The sequence below is a fragment of the Bubalus bubalis genome, chromosome 14, assembly GCF_019923935.1.
Source record: "Bubalus bubalis isolate 160015118507 breed Murrah chromosome 14, NDDB_SH_1, whole genome shotgun sequence".
In the NCBI taxonomy this organism is placed as follows: Eukaryota; Metazoa; Chordata; class Mammalia; order Artiodactyla; family Bovidae; genus Bubalus; species Bubalus bubalis.
The window spans coordinates 20272745-20294120 of record NC_059170.1 but is presented as its reverse complement, the minus strand read 5'-3'; the positions used below and the strand labels follow the sequence as shown (position 1 = coordinate 20294120).

The following is a 21376-nucleotide window of genomic DNA, read 5'->3' as shown; positions in this document are numbered from 1 at the left end:
ACAGAAAGAGGAACGTTTTACTCAAAAAATACTAAGTACTAACTCATCTGAGACTTTTAAACTGGAAGACTAAATTACTATTAATAATCAGGTTCGTATTTTGTCTTATTAATAAATAGATGAGGCACAAGAAAAAAAAAACCTGTCATATACAAAATAAAGAACCTATACTTTTTTTATGCCTGTGAGTTGTAGAGGGTAGATTTCCATCCTCCCACAAATACCATCTCCATGAGGACAGGGCCTTTCACCTGCTTTAGTTGTGGTCATATTCATAGCTCATAGCACTGTGCCTGGCACATAAAAGATGCTGAACAAATATTTGTTGAATGAACACATGTTCTATATTTTCCTATGAGTGGCCTCCTTCCCTGCAAAGATTCAAGCCATTTAGTTTCAGTTAGTTTATTGCAGCTTCACCCGGAGACGGGCAGGAGTGCTGGGTGTTTTCTCTCAGACAATTAAGCATTTTAGTAAAGAGCCAGGGAGTGAGGGGCTGCTCTATGTGCCCGCCACAAGCCCGGCTGGATTCACAGAGGGTGGTGAGGTACCTCAGTTACTAGCTGGTAACTGATGGCAGGCGTGTGTCCCTTCAATTTAATGTTCTCTTAATGAATATAAGTAATGGTTAGGTTGTCCTTCACTGCTGAAATGTTTCTGTCTCTAAGGCTTATTGCAATCAGGGATGAACATTGCTGCTCAAACCACTTATGTCCCCACTGTGGTGGAGTAGAGTGGGATTCCCGGCCCATTGCAGCCCTCTTTTAGTTGGACAAACTTGGGTGAGTTGTGTTTCCTCTCTGAGCCTCAGATTCTTCATCTGGATAAGGCAGCAGCCTTGAGGATAACTCTAGGCTTTTATCTCTGCAGAGCCTTGCCTCACAGTGGAAACACATGTGACTTTTCAACATGGCAGGCCACATACTTCTTCACCCACAGGGATTCCCTTCATGATATGGGTCTTGAGTTAGCCAGTCCTGGGTCCAAATCCTGGGTTCAATTTCACCACCTCTTTTTGGCTGTATCGCTATTTTATTTAACCTTTTTTTTTAAAGATTTTTTAATGTGGACCATTTTTTTTTTAAAGTCTTCATTGAGTTTGTTACAACATGGCTTCTGTTTTATGTTTTAGCTTTTTGGCCACGGGGCATGTGGGATCTTAACTCCTAGACCAGAGATCGAACCTCCACTCCCTGCACTGGAAGGCGAAGTCTTAACCACTGGACCGCCAGGGAAGTCCCTTGGCTGTACGGCTTTAGACAAGTCGCTACACATCTATGACCTCACACATTTTTTTCTTTGTTTAAAAAACTGTTTATTTATTTGGCTGCCTTGGTTGCAACACGTGGGATCTTTGTTGCATCATGCAGGACCTTCTCTTACAGTGCCTGGACTCTCTAGTTGAGGCACATGGGCTCATAATTTCAGCTCATAAACTTCGTTATTCCTTGCAATGTGGAATCTTAGTTACCTGACCAGGTATCAAAATTGCATCCCCTGCATTCCTGCTGCTGCTGCTGCAAAGTTGCTTCAGTTGTGTCCGACTCTGTGCAACCCCATAGACGACAGCCCACCAGGCTCCCCCGTCCATGGGATTCTCCAGGTAAGAACACTGGAGTGGGTTGCCACTTCCTTCTCCAATGCATGAAAGTGAAAAGTGAAAGTGAAGTCTCTCAGTCGTGTCCAACTCTTCTTGACCCCTTGGACTGCAGCCTACCAGGCTCCTCTGTCCATGGGATTTTCCAGGTAAGAGTACTGGAGTGGGTTGCCATTGCCTGCATTCCTAGGCAGATTCTTAAGCCCCGGACTACTAGAGAAGAGCCTCTTGATGAGAGTGAAAGAGGAGGGTGGAAAAAGTTGGCTTACAGCTCAACATTCAGAAAACTAAGATCATGGCATCTGGTCCCATCACCTCATGGCAAATAGATAGGGAAACAGTGGAAACAGTGTCAGACTTTATTTTTCTGGGCTCCAAAATCACTGCAGATGGTGATTGCAGCCATGAAATTAAAAGACGCTTGCTCCTTGGAAGAAAAGCTATGACCAACCTAGACAGCATATTAAAAAGCAGAGACATTACTTTGCCAACAAAGGTCTGTGTAGTCAAGGCTATGGTTTTTCCAGTGGTCATGTATGGATGTGAGAGTTGGACTATAAAGAAAGTTGAGTGCCGAAGAATTGATGCTTTTGAACTGTGGTGTTGGAGAAGACCCTTGAGAGTCCCTTGGACTGCAAGGAGATTCAACCAGTCCATCCTAAAGGAGATCAGTCCTGGGTGTTCATTGGAAGGACTGATATTGAAGCTGAAACTCCAATACTTTGGCCACCTGATGCGAAGGGCTGACTCATTGGAAAAGACTCTGATGCTGGGAGGGATTGGGGGCAGGAGGAGAAGGGGATGACAGAGGATAAGATGGTTGGATGGCATCACCGACTCAATGGACATGGGTTTGGGTGGACTCCAGGAGTTGGTGATGGATAGAGAAGCATGGCGTGCTGCGGTTCATGGGGTCACAAAGAGTCGGATATGACTGAGCAACTGAACTGAACTGAACCAGAGAAGTCCCTGTAGTCCTTTTTTTTTTTTTTTTAATTAAACACACATACACATGCCAGACACAGTCCCAAGACTGTAGAGTTCAAGTCCTGAATCTAGAGCTTTCTAGGTATATGACCTTGTAAATCATTTCACCTCTCTGAATCTGTTTCCTCATCTTTTAAGTGGGAATAAAAGTGTTTTTGTCCAGGGTTGCTGTAAGAAGTAACTGAGTTAAGATATGTGAAACACTTAGAACTGTGCTAGCAACATAGCTAGCAAGGATAAATGTTTGCTGTTATTATGGCTGCCCATCTCGTTGAAACTTTACAACCCACTCTGGGAAGAAGTTTGACTTCCTCCACTTCTAAACTAAGGGTGATAACACCCACAGCACAATCACCCACTCATGGTTATGATTATGGAAAGTAACACAGGCAAAATAACAATAGCTAATATTTATTGAGTATTACAGATATTATATTGTATGAGTCAGAAATGTGCTTGGCAGCAAGTAGCACAGATGAAAATTAACAGTGGTGCATACTTTTTATGGAACTTTTTTCATCTCACATAAGAAGTCTGGAGGAATCCAGGCTCTTTCTTCTTTAACATTCTTATCAAGTCAATTTTTGTTCCCAAGATTTCAAGAAGGCTGCTGTGCCTCTGTCCATCACATCTGTGTTCCAGGCAGAACATGAAGGTAAGTGCAAAAGGCTGAAGAATATCAGCTGAGTCTGTCTCTTTAAAAAAAAAAAAAGAAGAATTTTTCTGGTAGGTAACATCAAGAGACTCCCTCTTGCATATTATTAGCCAGAACTCTATCACCTGCCAAAGACTGGCAGGCTCTGGTAAGGAAGGCACTGGGAGGGAAGATGTGCAATGATTTACTCCCTACTTAAAGGCCATATTTTAAAGAGGCCAGCCTGTCTACTGTTTTGTTAAAAACAAAAACAAAAACAAAAAACACTAATTTGGGGATTTCCCTGGTGGTCCAGTGACTAAGACTAAGGTCCCACATGCCACAACTAAGACTCAGCACATCCAAATAAACATTTTTTAAAAACCTAGTTTGGAGACCAAGTAGTAAGGTAGAGAGGAGAGACAAGGCTCTGAGGGCTGAGCCAGTGAGAAAGGAGACACATACAACCTTGCAGTGACCTTCGAGAGCTTCCTCCATAACCTAGAGCTGTCGGGAGCAGGTGTTCCAAACCTGCCGTCTACTGTCGTGGGAGTCTCCTCATTCTGTCACATGCGCTTCCTTCCCTCCCAGCTAGCATGTCTCAAAGCTGGTGGTCTCACACCAGTGTGTGTGACCTGAGTTCAGCAGGGCAGTGGGCTGGAGCAGTCTGGAGTAGGGGAAACAGAGCAAGGTTCAGGGACAGGCAGAGACAGTCACAGCCTGCCAACTCTTCTTCTTTCTCTTCCTAACAAAGGGATTTCCTTTTTTCCCTTCCAAAGGGAATTTGCTCTGGATAGAGAAGATACGGAATCATGTCTTCCAAGAGACCAACCTCAGGGATGATTCTCTTCCCTTTGAGAAGAAGGGCTCTTGTTTCTCATTTTCTTTGTCATCAATAACAATCATTAGAAGACATTACCATTTCTTGAGGAACTTCCATGTGTTGGGGACAATATATACATTATTTCTAGTCTTCCCAGCAAGTGTCAAGGTAAATATAACTTATGCCCATTTTATAGAGGTGCAATTTGGGATTTAGCTTCAGGAGCTTGTTCAGTAAGAGACAGGTTTGGGGTTGGAACTGAGTCCTGATTATTAGATTTCTGGTTCTGATGACTGAATACTTGGGAGGTCCAGCCTCCTAAGATTTGCCAGCAGGTGCATCCAAAATGAGAAATGTCTTCTCTTCAGGTCTCAGACGCCCATATGGGCAAGGATTAAACTTACACAGTTTTAACCTGTACTAGAGTAGAAATCAAGGTAAGAGGGCTCCAGCCCTAGTTCGGCAACTTTCCTTCTTTCAGTGTATGTGATGTGTGCGGTCCCCTCTCTAGCCTATTGTCCTATCTGTAAAATGGACAAGTGGGACTAAATGTCTCCAAAAGTCAGTTCAGTCCACCCTAACCTGACAGCTCACTAGGGGTTCTTGTTTGTGCTGGAAGGATGCAAAAGTGGACAAGACAGGCCTCCATCCCCTAGCCAAGCAGAACGCATGCTTTAATAGTTATAAAGAAAGGGCAACAAATGTTGGAGAGTGAATCATTTCGTTTATGCTTAGCAAACGGCAAGTGTATCTGGCAAAGGAGATAAGATAGGCTTCTTAGAGGAGGGAAATTCTTCTTCCCTTCTCTGACCATATGGTTCCAACGGGCATTGCTATCTCCTTATTCACGCCACCTCCCTATTTATGATAATTGGTTAAAGAGTAGGCACCTGGCTCAAGGTGGGCCAGTCATAGTACCTGGCCCTGCACCCATGCTGCTGCTACTGCTAAGTCACTTCAGTCATCTCCAACTCTTAGTGACCCCATGGACTGCAGCCCACCAGGCTCCTCCGTCCATGGGATTCTCCAGGCAAGAGTACTGGAGTGGGGTGCCATTGCCCTTCTCTGCCTGCACCCATAGATAACTGGTAAAGGGATGAGCACCCATTCATGTTGGACCAATCCAAGTCCTTCCCTTAAGGAAGGCTTAAAATCCTGTCAAGAGCAGAAGCAGAAAGCTTTGGTCTCACTAGTGGAGCAGCTGAGAGTTCTGAGGGCTGAGAACTGCTGCAGCCAACTGTCCAGCTTTGAGGAGGAAAGCTCACACACAGACAAGGACTGAGGAAAGAGTCCTAGTAATATCCAAGTCCCTGATCCCATCATTTCAATTCTCTGAGCTTGGTTGTCCAGCCTTCCCATCAGTTCTGGGAGCTCCTTGATACGCTCTTGATAAATTCGTTTTCTCTTTCTGTTAGCCTGAGAACTGAGAACCCTGGCTATATCCTGGGGCTCTGGGGCAATGTGAGTGGGGCTACTCCTCACCTGAGAGGGTTCATTCTCAAGCAGGTGGACCAGAAGGAGAGTGTCATTCCAGTTGAGAAGTGCATTAGCCTGGGAAGCAGGAATCCCTCCCCGTTACTGAATCTTGGGCAAATCATTGTACCTTTCTGAACTTCAGTTTTCTTCTTTGTGAAATGGACCTGGCATAGAATAGGCACGTGTGTGCTAAGCCATTTGTCGTGTCTGACTCTGTGCAACGCTATGGACTGCATCCTGCCAGGATCCTCTATCCATGGGATTCTCCAGGCAAGAATACTGGAATAGGTTGCCATGCCCTCCTCCAGGGGATCTTTCTGACCCAGGGCTCGAACCCATGCCTCTTATGTCTCCTGCATTGGCAAGTTCTTCACCACTAGCACCACCTGGCATAGAATGATGATTCTCAAAGTTGGTTCTGCAACACCCTGTGGAGCAACCACTGTTTAAGGAGGACGGTTGGTGGTTGGGGCGGGGAAGCCTAGAAGGCAGCACTCTGGGTTTCCTGCCCAAACTTCAAACAAAGCCAACTCCTCTCTCATCCATTTATGCGTTGCGTTTCTGTGAAAGGTCTGGCTTAACAGAGGGCTCTGTAGCTTAACAGGTTTAAAGACCCCTGGATAAGATGTCTTTGGAGATCTTTCCTGTTCTACTAGTTTGTGAGTTTATGAGTTATAGGAGAAAGAATAACTTTCACACTGATGATAAAACCATTCTGGGTGTTTTGCTCTATGTGAGGCACTGAATGCTAAGTGCTCTACATACATTTATCTTGTTTAAAAAAAATCAGTATAGCAACCCTATAGTGTGGGGAATTTTAAAAAATTATTTACTTGGCTGCACTGGGTCTTAATTGCAGCATGTGGGATCTTTGACCTTTGTTGCAGCATGCAGGATTTTGTTCCTTGATCAGGCATTGAATCCATGCCCCCTGCATTGGGAGCTCAGAGCCTTAGGCACTGGACCACCAGGGAAGTCCAGGATGTAGGGAATTAATTATCCCCATTTTGCAGATAAGACCCTGGGACTTATTGGTGCAGCCATTATGAAAAACAGTATGGAGTTTCCTCAAAAAACTAAAAACAGGGTTGCCACATGATTCAGCAATCTCACTCCTGGGCATATATCCAGAGAAAACTACAATTTGAAAAGTTATATGCACCCCTATGTTCATAGTAGCACTATTCACAATAGCCAAGACCTGGAAAGAAACTAAATGTCCATTAAGAGATAAATGGATAAAGAAGATGTGAGATTTTATATATATTAAAAAGTAAAGGCATCACTTTGCTGACAAAGGTCTGTCTAGTCAAAGTAATGGTTTTCCAGTAGTCATATATGGATGTGAGTTTGGGACGTAAAGAAGGCTGAGTGCCGAAGAACTGATACCTTTGAATTGTGATGCTGGAGAAGATTCTTGAGAGTTCCTTGGACAGCAAAGAGATCAAACCAGTCAATCTTAAAGAAAATCAATCCTGAATATTCATTGGAAGAATTGATGCTGAAGTGAAGCTCCAATACTTTGGCCACCTGATGTGAAGATCCACTGGAGAAGACCCTGATTCTGGGCAAGACTGAAGGCAAAAGGAGAAGAGGGCAGCAGAGGATGAGATGGTTAGATAGCATCACTGACTCAATGGACATGAGTCTGAGCTAACTCTGGTACATAGTGAAGGACAGGGAAGCCTGGTGTGCTGCAGTCCATGCAGTCACAGAGTCAGACATGCTTTAGTGACTGAACAACAACAACAACATATATATATGTGAAGGAATATTACTCAGCCATAAAAAGGAATGAAATAATGCTATTTGCAGCAATATAGATGGACCTAGAGATGATCATACTAAGTAAGTCATAAAGAGAAAGACAAGTACCATATGATATCGTTTATATGTAGAATTTAAAATATGAAACAGATGAACATACTTACAAAAGAGAAACAGATTCACAAATGTAAAGAACAGACTTGTGGTTGCCAATGGGGGTTGAGTTGGGGAGGGAAAGATTGGGAACTTGGGAATAGCAGATGCAAACTATTACATATAGGATGGATAAACAAGGTCCTACAGTATAGAACAGGGACCTCTTTTTAATACTCTGTGATAAACCACAATGAAAAATAGTATGAAAAAGAATCAGTCAGTCAGTTCAGTTGCTCAGTCATGTCCAACTCTTTGCGACCCCATGAATTGCAGCACGCCAGGCCTCCCTGTCCATCACCAACTCCAGGAGTTCACTCAAACTCACGCCCATCGAGTCGGTGATGCCATCCAGCCATCTCATCCTCTGTCGTCCCCTTCTCCTCCTGCCCCCAATCCCTCCCAGATCAGAGTCTTTTCCAATGAGTCAACTCTTCGCATGAGGTGGCCAAAGTACTGGAGTTTCAGCTTTAGCATCATTCCTTCCAAAGAACACCTTATATATGTATAATTGAATCTCTTTGCTGTACAGCAGAAATTAACACAACATTGTAAATCAACTATACTTAAACTTAAAAACAATTAAATTAGAGGGGAAAAAAGAACCTGGGACTTGAGAGGTGAAGTAATTTCCTCGAGAGCACACAGTATTGTTAAGTAGTGAACAGGGGGTTGGATCCAAACTGATTAGAAGGCATGAACTGGCAGCCCACAGGCCAAATTCAGCCTTAAGATATGTGTCTTTCGGCCAGCACCATGCTTTTTTTCTCTTTAAAATTTGAATTAGTTTCCAGCATTTAAAAAACAAAAGATTTTGTGTAAGAATTTGAATTTAAAACTTATTTTTCTCCTCCAACTGCCCACACTGGGAGCTTATACTCCTACATGAGTTGTAGGTACCTCCTTTAGAAGGGGCACGAACTCCAGGCTTGCTACAGACCCCATGACTCCCTGTTATCTTAAACCTGACCACTTTGCTTATTTATGGTACTTGCCTGGCCCTGTAGGTATCTGATCTGGCAACCCCAGTTCTAAACACAAGCCTGTTTCTGCCTTAATTTCTTCCTTCTTACATCCCTCCATTGCCATCTGTTCCTTCTCCAGGTCCTGCTGACTCTCCTCATCACTTCTCTGTCATCTGCTCCCTCCTCTTCATTCGCCTGCTTTTCTCATCTGCCTTTTTCTTTGCCTCCCACGAAGGCAGAGTTCCTCTACTCTTCCATCCCCTTGAATCCATCTTCTTAATTCAGATCTGGGTAGCTCGACCAATGTCATTGTCAAATCTCTGAAAAAGGATTCGCCCGTTCTGGGTGAGCTCAGAGGGCAGAAATTAATTCCAATGGTGGAGACAGGAGGTCATTGAAAGCATGAGTTGGGGCTCAGATGGCCCTGGGTTCAAATCTTTGTTCCTTCACCTACCATCTGTGAGACATCGGCCTGCCACATTTCCTCGTCTGTGAGATGGGGACAAAAACAGAACCTAGAGTCAAATCAGATTGCTTTCAAAAGTTCTTCCAACCTTGACACTTCACCATTTTAAAGCAACTTCTGCTCAGAACCTTTCAATTATTCCCACCTCCTACTAAGTTGAGTGGGGAAATCAGTTCCTCCAAATACTAGTTCTACCTTACTTCTTTTTAAAATTTATTTATTTGGCTGCACCAGGTCTTAGTTGCGGCCTATGGAATCTTTAGCATCTTGTGGCATGTGGCATCTAGTTCCCTGACCAGGCAGTGAACCCAGGCTGCCTGCATTGGGAGCTCATAGTCTCAGCCACTGGACCACCAGGGAAATCTAACTCAGTTTATACCTTGTGCTGCAGAAACCTCAAGCTCTTACATTCCTGCCTTCATACTTGCTATTCCCTCTGTCTGGAGTGAGACATTAATACCTCCACCTGTTGAACCCTACTCATTTGCTTCTGTTAGGAAATCTTTTTCTGTTTTAAGTTAAAAAAAAATTCCTACTCAAATTATTCAAACTCTAACGATACATTGGTGCACAGAAAAGTCCAGAGGCAGGTCAAGCTTCAGGTATGTCTTTATCAGGTCTCTGGCTCATTTTTTCCAGCAATATTTTCTCCATCCTGTCCTCTTCTGTGTGATGGGTTTTGTTCTCTATTTGGCTTCTCTCATGGTGGCTGTGATGGTTAATTTTTTAAAAAACTTAAAAAAAGCCTTTACTGAATTTGTTACAATATTGCTTCTGTTTTTTGGATGCAAGACAGGTGGGGTCTTATTGGTTCCCTGGCCAGGGATCAAACCCACACCTCCTATATTGGAAGGTGATGTCTTGACCACTGGACCACCAGGGAAGTCCCTGTGATGGTTAATTTTATGTGTTAACTTGATGGGCTAAATTATGCCCAGATAGCTGGTAAAACATTTCTGGGTGTGACTGTGAGGGTGTTTCTGGAAGAGATTAGCATTTGAATTGGTAGGCTAAGTAAAGAAGGGCAATGTGGGTGGGCATCTTACAATCTGTTGAAGCCTGAATAGAACAGAAAGACGGAAGGATGAATTTGCTCCTCTGCTTGAGCTGAGACATCCATTTTCTCTTGCCCAGGACACTGGACATTGGTGCTCTTGGCTCTTGGGCTTCTGGACTTGGACTGAATCATACCATTGACTTTCCTGGTTCTCTAGCTTGCAGATGGCAGATCATGGGACTTCTCAAGCCCACATAACTGTGAATCAATTCCTGTAATAAATCTCTTCTTCTATATATCTCAACATATCCTATTGGTTCTGTTTCTTTGGAGAACCCTAATATAGTGGCTAAGAAAAAATTCTGCCACAACTCTAGGCACCACACTGTTCAGAAGGCAAAAGTATATCTCATCTTCATGCTTCACCTTTATTAGACCAACAGTGGTAGATCTTTAATAATCAGAAGGTAGGCAGTATAGTGACTCGGTGTGAAGGTTCTAAAGTTGGACTCCACCACTTATTAACTGTGTGACCTTGGGAAAGTTAACCTTTTTGCCAGTTTCTGTACAGTAGGGATTATAATAGTAAATACCTCATAGGAAGGACTGATGCTGAAGCTGAAACTCCAATACTTTGGCCACCTGATGTGAAGAACCAACTCTTTGGAAAAGACCCTGGTGCTGGGAAAGATTAAAGGTGGGAGAAGGGGCCGACAGAGGATGAGATGGTTGGATGGCATCACTGAGGCAATGGACATGAGTTTGAGTAGGCTCCGGGAGCGGGTGATGGACAGGGAAGCCTGGCGTGCTGCAGTCCATGGGATTGCAAAGAGCTGAGTTGAGCGACTGAACTGAACTCAACATAGGGCTGTTGTGGGAACAAGCTTGAAAAGCACTTAGCAGATTGCCTGGCAACTAGTAAATGCTCCGTGTTAGCTAGTGTTGCCAGTATATTTCCTCAGAAACATCTCCCTTTATACGCTAATCTTCAGGGATTCTTCTGGATGACGCAGAGTACTCCTAGCATTTCTTTGTTGAATTCATAACCATGCATTCAACTAATATTAAATGAGGACCTACTGTTTTAGGTTCTGGGGAATGAACAAAACAGACAAAATCCTTGTGGAGATCACACTGCAGTGAAAGGTAAGGGGGTGGGAGAGACAATAAATGTAATATTTCATGTTGTGATAACTGCTACAGAGAAGAATTCACTAAAAAAGGGTGTGAGGAAGTGCAGAGGAGTAGAGTGCTGCTATTTTAAATGTGGGTCATTTCCTCAGGTTTCCCTAAGGAAGTGACATTTGAGCAGCGACCTGAAGGAGAAGCCAGCCATGCCAGTATCTGGGAAGAGAGCATTTGAGGCAGACACAAGAGCCAGTGCAAAGGCCCTAAGATTAGCAGTGTGTTTGGCATGGCCAGAGAACAGGATGGAGACCAGTGTGGCTGGAGTAGAGTGAGATGAGGTGAGAGGAATACAATAGGGGATGAGGTCTGAAGAGTAGGAGGGGGCAGATCACACAGAACTTTATAGGCCATGATCATAATCCTCAGTGCCAGCAGGATGCCAGGAGGGAAGATGATGTCACCAGCACAGAGAAGTTTTATAATTGAGGCCGTGAATAGAAAGGGGTGAGTGCTTCAACCTTCCTGGTGGGGGCTGGTCAGAGAGGACCTCTCAGAGGAGGTCATCCCTGAGTTGAGTGTTGAACAGGAGGCATCTGGGCAGAAAGGAAAGAGCAATTCAAGTAGAGAATGTGCTATATCAGAGAGAGCTAAGAGATTGTGGTCTACTCAAACAAACATGGTAAGGCTAATACACAGAGAGGGAAGTGAGGCACCAAGGGGTAGCCAGAAACAGAGCAGAGGAGATTGGCAGGGACTAGATTCATTAACTGGTTTTTGATTGACTCATTCATTCCCTCAAGTGTTTTTTGAACACTGGGTTTATGCACTAGATCTAGTGACACAGTGATATACACAACAGTCTAAGATTCCTGACCTCATGGAACTTACCTTCCAGTGCAGAACATGGGCAAAAACATGTAAACTGATCAATAAATGACAAGACTAAGAAATGCCGTGAAAGACATGAACAAGAGGCCTGGTTTGTCAAAATAGAGAACATCTTTAAGGTGACTGTTCAGGGAAGATCTTTCTGAGGTTTTTTCCCCAAACTTTTTTTTTTGGGGGTGGGGGCTGCGCTGGGTCTTAGTCACTGCATGGGGGGTCTTTTGGTGGCAGCATGTGGGACTTAGTTCCCTGACTTGGGATCAAACTCAGGTCCCTTGCATTGGGAGCACAGAGTCTTAGTCATTGGACCAACAGGGAACTCCCAGGAGGTGATATTTAAGCAGAGACTTGAGGCATAAGAAGAAACCAGAAGTTAGAAGGGGTGGGGGAAGAACACTCTTGGCCTTGGGCTCAGTCATCACCATCTCTCTAATTTGATTTCTCTTCCTTTTGAAGCAAGATACAGAGATCATTAAACAACACAAGTGTAGCTTTAACTGCTGGTCTGGCAGATTCAGGCAGGGTTCATTTCAAACTCTGCTCTGTGCTCAGGAATCCAGTCTCTTAGGCAGGTTCTGGGAGAAGTGATGTGAAAAATCAGTTCAGTTGCTCAGTTGTGTCCAGCTCTTTGCAACCCCACAGACTGCAGCACGCCAGGCTTCCCTGGCTTCCCAGGCTTCCATCACCAATTCCCAGAGCCTAATCAAACTCATATCCATCCCATCGGTGATGCCATCCAACCATCTCATCCTCTGTTGTCCCCTTCTCCTCCTGCCTTCAGTCTTTTCCAGCATGAGGGTCTTTTCCAATGAGTGGGTTCTTTGCATCAGGTGGCCAAAGTATTGGAACTTCAGCATCAGTCCTTCCAATGAATATTCAGGACTGATTTCCTTTAGGATGGACTGGTTAGATCTCCTTGCAGACCAAGAGACTCTCAAGGGTCTTCTCCAACACCACAGTTCAAAAGCATCAATTCTTCGGCGCTCAGCCTTCTTTATAGTCCAACTCTCACATCCATACATGAGTACTGAAAAAACCATAGCTTTGACTAGACAGACCTTTGCTGGTAAAGTAATGTCCCTTTTAATATGCTGTCTAGGTTGGTCATAGCTTTTCTTTCAAAGAGCAAGTGTTTTTTAATTTCATGGCTGCAGTTACTGTCTGCAGTGATTTTGGAGCCCCCCAAAATAAAGTCTCTCACTGGGATGTGAAAAATACAATCACAGAATCATGAGTCGGACGATGCATGGAGAATCTTATCTTCCCAGCCTTCAGGGAAGTCTACAGCTGAAGGGCTTACGGTCCTCACGTGCTCTGGAAACCCACCCGGCTGCTCCGTGGAGGTTGCACCACTGATTTAGGTGAGTTTTTGACAGGAGAAATATTCATGAGGCAAGACAAACATCCAGATGGAGATCTACTTATAACATTTCCTGCACCTTGGAAAGGTTCACTCTAATTTAACATTTTTTTTTCAGGTGGAAGTGGCACCTCCTCCCGCCCCTCACGGCGGAGTCTCCGCCCAGTCACAACCAACAGCGTGGACCCTGGCCCTGTCCGCGCACCAGGCTCCCTTGAAAGTGAAAGCGCCTGGCGTTCCTTCCTACTTCGTCTCTTCCGCATCTTCCCGGCACCGCCCACTGGCAACTTGTTTGGACCCCTTCTCCAGGCTCCGCCCACCTCCAGTACTACTTTCCTCCTCTTGCCCCTCCTCCATCGCCCTCCTTCCGGCTCCTCCTCAAGTGGCCACCTTTGGGTTCCCTCCTCCCGGTTCGGCTTCCGGGCCCGCCTCCTTCTGTCCTGCTTCGATCTCTCCTCCCTTTTAGGCTTTTCTTCAGACCCCGCCTCCAACACCATGCCCTAAGGGCCCCTACTTCCCCAAGCTCGCCCAGTCCTCCCTCCCTCTTGACCCCTCCTCTGAGTAGGCCCCGCCCCGCCCACTCCTCCTCTTTTTCATGCTCGCCCTTCCCGGGTCTGCGAGGCCGCCGCTGCCTTCCATACTTGTCTCGCGCGCCTCTCTTCTCGCCTTAGCACCCTCTCGGCCCCGCCCCGCCTTACGCGCCGTACTGGTGTAAGAGAGCGTCTCATCCCGCCCTAGCCCCGCCTCCTTAGGCTCCCACCTCAGGCCTTCCTCCCTGTTAGGCCCCGCCCCGACCTCTCCTTTCTCTTCTCCCCGCCGAAGCTCTGGATCTTTCCAAAGCTAGGTTGAGGGGGTGGGAAGAGCAGCTGCGTCTAGGGAGCCAGGCTGTTAGGGCGGGGCTGCGGACGCCGCGCGAGCGTCGCCGGGCTCTTCTCTGGAGACCGAGGCGAGGGCAAGGGGTGGCTGGGCCCAGGCCGGAGCGTCGAGCGGGGCCGAGCTGAGAGAAGCCCCTCCGGGCACCCCCGCCGCCGCGCGCCTCAGTGGTCCGGGCCAAGGGAAGGACTCGCGGCTGCTGGGCTCGCACCGCTGTCAGTGCGGCGGGGTGCGCGAGCAGCGCGGGCGCAGGGTGGGCTGAGCTGAGAGAAGCCGAGGGGGCGACGGGGGCGACTCCCGCGCGTGTACTCAGCTCCTCACGCTGCGGCCGGGGCCGCCTTCTTCCTCCCTCCCTCGCTCCCTCCCTTCCGCCCCCGAGTGCGGCGGCACCGCCTCCTTCCGCGCCGCGCGGCTTCCTCCAGACCTCTAAGCGCGGGTGAGTGGGGGCCGTGAGCCGGGGCGTCTCCTTCAAGGTTCGGGGAGGGGGTGCTCCTGGTTCCTTTTCGGTCATCCATCTCTTCGCGCGGGCCGCTGCCTATTTTTAGAAACTCTTTTTTCGGCCCTTCTGGGAGTCTCGGGAGCCGGAGTAACTCCCAGCCCCCTTTCCCCGCACCTTCCCCTCTACTCGGCCCCGCCGCCTTGGGTCGCCGGCCGGGCCAGCCCGCGCCCGCTCCAGCTCCCGCTCCCGGCCGCCCTGGCGTTCCCTGCCCGCCTCCTCTCCGCGGGCCGGGCCTGGGCCAGGAGTTGGCGGGGTGGGCCCGCGCCCGCTCGGAAGTTGGAGTCTTTTGTGCTCGCGCCCCGCCCCGCCCGCCGAGGGGAGGAGGGGGGAGTGGAGGCCGCGCCGGGGAGGCCTCGGGCGGGCCGGGCCCCGGCTCCGGCCCAGACCTGGGGCATTTTCCGACTCTCCCTCCCGGGCTGGGTCTGCGGGATCCCCGAGGCGCGCAAAACTGGACCCGCTTGGCTCCCTAAGGACCTGAGCGCCTCCTCGGTCCCCGCCTCTCCCGGTCCTGGGCTCCTGGCACACCTTGGGCTTCTTAGAGGAACAACAGCAGGCCCTCGAGCTGGGGCCGCGCGCCGCACTTAACCCAGCCTTTTCTCGGCCGAGCCTCAGTTTGCCTTTCAGTGAACCGGGAGAAAGAAAGTCGCCTTGCAGGGTATTTTGTGGATTCAGGGAGGAAACTGATGTGTGAGAGAGAAGTGTTTAATACCAACAGGTAACATTTAACGGACTTGACGCAGGAACTTCGGCAGCCTGTTTCATAGAATGCTCAAGACGGCCTTCTGAGGTTACCCCCATTTACAAAAAGAGAAATCAGGGCTCCGAGAGGTTAAAGAATGTGTTCCAAATCTCAGTGTGTAGCCACCGAAGTGTAAAGCCGTAGTGCTGGTGTCTGTTATTTATTTCTTAGTGTGAGCTTGTGTAATCTCTTAGTGCAGAACGGATTTTGAGTCCCATCATTAGATGAGAGACCTATCTCCGTCCTCTCTGGTTCACGGGCCAGTGTCCATTATGGATGAAATTCCATCCTGGATCTGTGCGAGGTCGGAGGGAAAGGAAGTAATTACAGATTTCTTGCTAATATTGCCCCTTAGAAGTGGATGGATACAGAGGACTCCAGATTTCCAGCACACTTAAGTTCCCTGGGGTTTTTGGCTCAAGGAAGGCGTAGGTCATTTAAAGCAGTGAGATCCATCTTTTGTTTGTTTATGGCATGTTCCTCCAAATCTTGTCTATTCTGTAGTGTTTAAAGGGAGGGGGAGCAGAAAGTGGCTTAGACTTTCCTGCTTTCAACTAGAGATTTATTTTCTTATTTTCAGATAAGGCCCAGAGGGGTAAAAGTGGACTAAAATTAACTTTGGCAAGTGTTCTAGTTTTCCAGTGTGTTTGATGCCTGGTGTGTAAAGATCAGGCAGGGGTGTTCCTAGGCCAGGTCTTGAGTCTACTGATATTTGCTGTAGTTCTCTGGAGTCTGGAGGATCCCTTTTCCAAGATTGTGGATTTAAGAGTAGTGGTACATAGGACTGCCAAGGGGTCCTCTCTAGTCTTAACTTTTTCCCCTGCCTTTTCCCTCTTTCCCCTTAACCTCGGAAAGGGGAAGTAAGTTGTCTAAATTCACAGACTGCTTTAGTGACAGAATCAGAACTAGGATTTCAGTCTTCTGACTCTGAATATTTTTATTTCTACCATAGTTTGCCACCTTTTGAAAGAACACTAAACTAGTTATTCAGGCCTTAAGACCCAGACTCCGGAGTGAATGAAGTCACCAGGAAGTTATTTAGTCCCAGCATTAAAAGGAAGCCAGGTTTTGTGCGCTGCAAAACAAATCATGCAATATTTGTCCTTTTGTGACTGGCAAAGCAGGCACTCTCATAAGTTACCACTTTTGTTGCATAGTACTTTGTTTACGTTTTATAGTTCTCTCTTGTAACCATTATCTGATTTCATTTCTCATCTAGTTCTGTGAGGTAGCTTGCAGTGTTTGGTTTATATTTCCTTTTTTACAGCTCTAATTGAGAATTGAAACATAGCAAGGTTTAGGGCACTTGCCTTAGATCACCAAATTAACAAGTGGAGAGGACAGGACGTCTCTCATGGGCATAGCATTTGATTTGCTGTGGCACCATTAACTTGGCTACTCATTGTAATTCTCTGAGCCTCAGTTTCTTTATCTGTAAACACTCACAGGGTTGTGTGGGGCCTATGAGAAATGGCTCTGAAAGTGCGTTGTGGCAGTAGGCTAACACATATTAAGTACTTTCCATGTACCCGTCACTGGATTAAGGACTTTGTGTGGTGTATCTCATTTAGTTCTCAAGAGCTACTGTGTGAATTAGGTACTATTATTAAACCCGTTTTGCAGAAGAAAGTTTATATGACGTGCTCAGCGTCATGTAATTGATAACTGCAGACAATATAATTTTAAAGCTGGTATGCTTTTTTTGTAAAGGTACACATAAGATAAAATTTTACCATTTTAACCACTTTTACATGTACAGTTCTGTGTCATGGCATATATTTACATTGTTGTGCAACTATCACCATTTGTGTCTAGAACTTTTTCATCTTCTTCAACTGAAACTACATATAAACACTTATTTTCCATTCCTTTCTCCCTCCTAGCAACTATCATTCTATTTTCTGTCTCTGTGAATTTGACTACTCTTGGTGCTTCATATAAATGGAATCATGCAATATTTGTCCTTTTGTGACTGGCAAAGCAGGCACTCTTAGTGCCTCCCTTAAGCCCAGAGTGCTCTGTAAATGCAAAATGATGATTAGGCCTCATCTGCAGTAGGGTGTGGCATGCAGTTCCCCCACAAGGACCCAGGCCTGCTTATACCCCTTTGGTTAAGCTTCCCTACCCCTTTCCCCCAACTCGGCAGATTAAAGTTCCTTATCACTGAGGCCTTTTTTTGAAGATTTCTGCTTGCCCCTTCTGTGTCTTCTAAAGGGAACTCCTGCTCTTGAGATAGAACCCAGGGGACTTCCCAGCTTCTCCTTGTTTGCATCTTCCTTTCTGGCCATCCTGGGTTTGGGCGTATGGGGCTACAGTGATCAAGAATAGCAGTGCTATGACAGCAGCTCAGATCAGAACTGCTCGGGATGATTAAATGGATTACCTTTATGAAATGCTCCCTCTCCGTGCCCTCCTCTTTCCATAAAGGCACACAAGAGGGATTAGTTTTTGGGTTTCTAGGGTATTTACAGAGAAGACAGTGGCACCCCACTCCAGTACTTTTGCCTGGGAAATCCCATGGACAGAGGAGCCTGCTAGGCTGCAGTCCATGGGGTCGCTAGAGTTGGACACGACTGAGTGACTTCACTTTCACTTTTCACTTTGATGCATTGGAGAAGGAAATGGCAACCCACTCCCATGTTCTTGCCTGGAGAATCCCAGGGACGGGGAAGCCTGGTGGGCTGCCGTCTATGGTGTTGCACAGAGTTGGACACGACTGAAGCGACTTAGCAGCAGCAGCAGCAGAGGGTATTTATGGATCCTCGTTGCTTGCAGGTGGTTAAGATGGAATTAAATGCTGCATTTAGTTTTTCAAAATTCCCTTTGGTTTGACTGCTTCTGTGTCTTTGTGTGCTTTGGGGGGTGTGGTGGTAGCATGTGGTGTTTATGTTTGTGAAGTGTAGTTGGAATTTTGTCTTGAAGCCAACAGAGGGTTAGGTTGGGAGGTGTTCCAAAGATGGATAATAGGGCAACAAAAACAGATTTGATCATGTTGCACTTGCCTTAAAAATCTGATGGCCCAATATTGCTTACATATTAAAGCCCAAACCCCTGAGTATGATAATAAAGTCAGAAAGTACTGAATTGTTTATTGGAGAGAATCTTTTATAGTTAAGGGACTTAAAGTCATAGACCAGCTGGCCACCTGGCCAACATTTGAGTAGGCTACCTGTTGAGATTCTGTTTCATTGGGAACCTCATTATTGGAAAGTTTTCCATTTACAGAACAGTTATTAAGCATCTGCCACACATAGCACTAAGCTTGGGAATTTGGGTATCTCGGGGAAGACAGACAAAGAAACAGGCAGTGTGAGAAGTGTTGTGACGGGAACAAGCACTGTCAGAGAATGGAGGAAGGAAACTAACCCATCCGTGGATGGTAAGGGTGGGAGTTCCTTGTAGAAATTGTTTAAGCCTAGACTTCAGAGAAAAGACTAAGCCAGGAGGAGAAATCTGGGGAGCTGAGGAGGAGACAGGTAAGACTGTTTTCAGTTCAGTCACTCAGTCGTGTCAGACTCTTTGCAACCCCGTGGACTGTCGTATGCCAGGCTTCCCTGGCCATCATCAACTCCCCGAGCTTGCTCAGACTCATGTTCATTGAGTCGGGTGATGCCATCCAATCATCTCATCCTCTGTCATCCCCTACTCCTGCCTTCAGTCTTTCCCAACATCAGGGTCTTTTCTAATGAGTCAGTTCTTTGAATCAGGTGACTGAAGTATTGGAGCTTTAGCGTCAGTCCTTCCAATGAGTATTTAGGACTGATTTCCTTTAGGATTGACTGGTTTGATCTTCTTGTAGTCCTGCAACACCACAGTTCAAAAGCATCAGTTCTTTGGTGCTCAGCTTTCTTTATGGTCCAGCTCTCACATCTGTACATGACTATTGGAAAAACCGTAGCTTTGACTAGAGGGACCTTTGTCGGCAAAGGGATGTCTCTGCTTTTTAATATGCTGTCTAGGTTGGTCATAGCTTTTCTTCCAAGGAGCAAGTGTCTTTTAATTTCATGGCTGCAGTCACCATCAGCAGTGATTTTGGAGCCCAAGAAAATAAAATCTCTCACTGTTTCCATTGTTTCTCCATATATTTGCCATGATGTTGATGGGACTGGATGCCACGATCTTTGTTTTTTGAATGTTGAATTTTAAGCCAGTGTATCTTTTGGAGAGGTGTTTTCTTTCTTCCGTTCTCTTCCCTCCGTCTTCCCTTACCTCCCCTTTTTTCCTTAGGCAGTGGTAGGGGTGTAGAGGTGGAGATAGGATTTTCACATGAGTGACTGAAAACCTAGTTTTAATTCAATTTTAGCTTTATATAGAAAATGTACAACTGGAGGGAGGAAAATGGCAGCAGTAGTGTTAGCCTGCTGTCCTTACAACTGCCCCCTTGGTACTGTAAGGAAAGTTTCAGATCCATGGTGGGATATAGCTCACAGACTTTGAGGACGAGAAAGAAGGGGCAGTGGGGTACCTGGGAGTCTAGTCGTGGGCCTGAAGATGTTTGGTCTAGTCCTTGGCTACTCATTCAGTGCATGGGATTGGCCAAGCCCCTTTCCTTCTTATTGCTTCATAAAATAATCAGAGGGCTGAAGGGTGAGGCCTGGTGACAGAAAAAGGATTTGACGTTCTTTTAGTGGAGAGTAACTATCAAATAACCTGAGACAGGCATCTGCTCAAGTATTGTTAGTTATCTCTTTTGTTTCTGCAGCCCTTCCATTTTCCTCAGTCTTTCTGTCACTTCATAATGGCCTCCATGTGAATAAATGTGCTGTGCCTCCGGAGGAGGGGAGGAAGGATTCAGTATTATCCTTAGGTTCTAGTCTGCATCTCCAAGAAGCCATTCAAACTGTTTGCTTCTCCTGCTCTCTATGTTGGGGTAGGGGTCGGGAGTTTGTGGTTGAATATTCAGATTTTCTTAGGCTCAGACACATGTATTTGGAGTGTTCCACTGACTGAAGTGCAAATCTGACTATTCTCCCACCATGCCCAGTGCTGTTCCGCTGGGGGAGCAGGGATAGCATTCAGTGAGCTTTCGACACTTGCCAAACTCACGTTAACTGAGTATTACCTAATACTCCCTGGATCTTAGTCTTCCTGTCTATAAAACACAAGGGTTGGACTGGACAATCTTGGATCATACTTTTACCTCTTAACAGTCTGAATGTCTGGTTTTATGGGAGTAGCTTGAGAATTTATCTCTGAAAGGAGGAAGGGCTTTGTGAGAATATTGAGAGTATCTCACAGGGTTAAATTCTGGGTTCATAGATACTTTCAGTGTATAAACAGATGGATATTGCTTTTTAGAGTGACAAATTGCTGAAAAATTGCTTGTGAGATGAATTTACCAAATTATCTACTGAATTCCACTATAAGCTTGAAGCTGTTGTCCCATGGGGCAAACTTGAATCCCGTGACTAAAAAGTTATATTCAAAAATGTAGCAAGCTGTTTACAATCATAGAATAGAAGGAAAGTTGAAAAAACACTGTAAGATTCCCAAACACCACTAGGACTGGAAAAACACTGGACCAGAAATTTGCATTTCCTTAGAGCTTTGGCTTTATGAGATAACGTCTGCTGAGGTTACCTGGCCCTTAAAATGCCATCTGTAGAGACTGAATAGTTCTGTTTATTTGTCAAGGTAAGAATCATTGCTTTATTCCAAGTAAGTATTTTCATTTGGAAGGTCAGATTTAGTGTTGTTGGCCAGGTTTTCATTCTAGAGGCATTTATCTGATATTTAGCTATCTCCTGTCTGTTTGTTTTATGAAGGATTTCACTAAGCCTAGTTAAAGGTAGTATTTGCCTAGTGTCTGTTGATCTGTTTGTCTAGTTTTCCTTCACAATTCTTCATGCTAGTGAAAGCAAATGCAGTAGTAGATTTAAAAGAATTGTCTCCATAACTCATTATTTCTCTAGGTCTGCTCTACATCTGGGTTTCCTTTCTGGAAGGTATGATCATGCTGCACTGAGAAGTCAAATGTTGTTCTCTGCTTAACACAGACCATGTTAAAAGGCCTTGAGACTTTGTTCT

The 21376-nt window shown here is 45.8% G+C and overlaps 1 protein-coding gene and 1 long non-coding RNA gene across 4 annotated transcripts in view; both read left to right on the top strand.

Moving 5' to 3' along the window:
- Positions 1–1158: 1158 nt before the first annotated feature.
- On the top strand, positions 1159–13492 carry LOC123329182. The gene is made up of 4 exons (XR_006544439.1): positions 1159–1603; positions 3180–3239; positions 13147–13239; positions 13357–13492. It is a non-coding gene; the product is annotated as an uncharacterized LOC123329182 (long non-coding RNA).
- A 921-nt stretch (positions 13493–14413) lies between these two features.
- RALY (RALY heterogeneous nuclear ribonucleoprotein) overlaps positions 14414–21376 on the top strand; it is an 88405-nt gene continuing 81442 nt past the window's right edge. For 2 of the 3 annotated variants that reach the window (XM_006075744.3, XM_006075743.3), the window contains exon 1: positions 14414–14547. The gene's annotated coding sequence lies outside the window, so the exon portion shown is untranslated. The remainder of the gene's footprint in view (positions 14548–21376) is intronic. The other variant, XM_044927725.1, reaches the window with a different exon arrangement.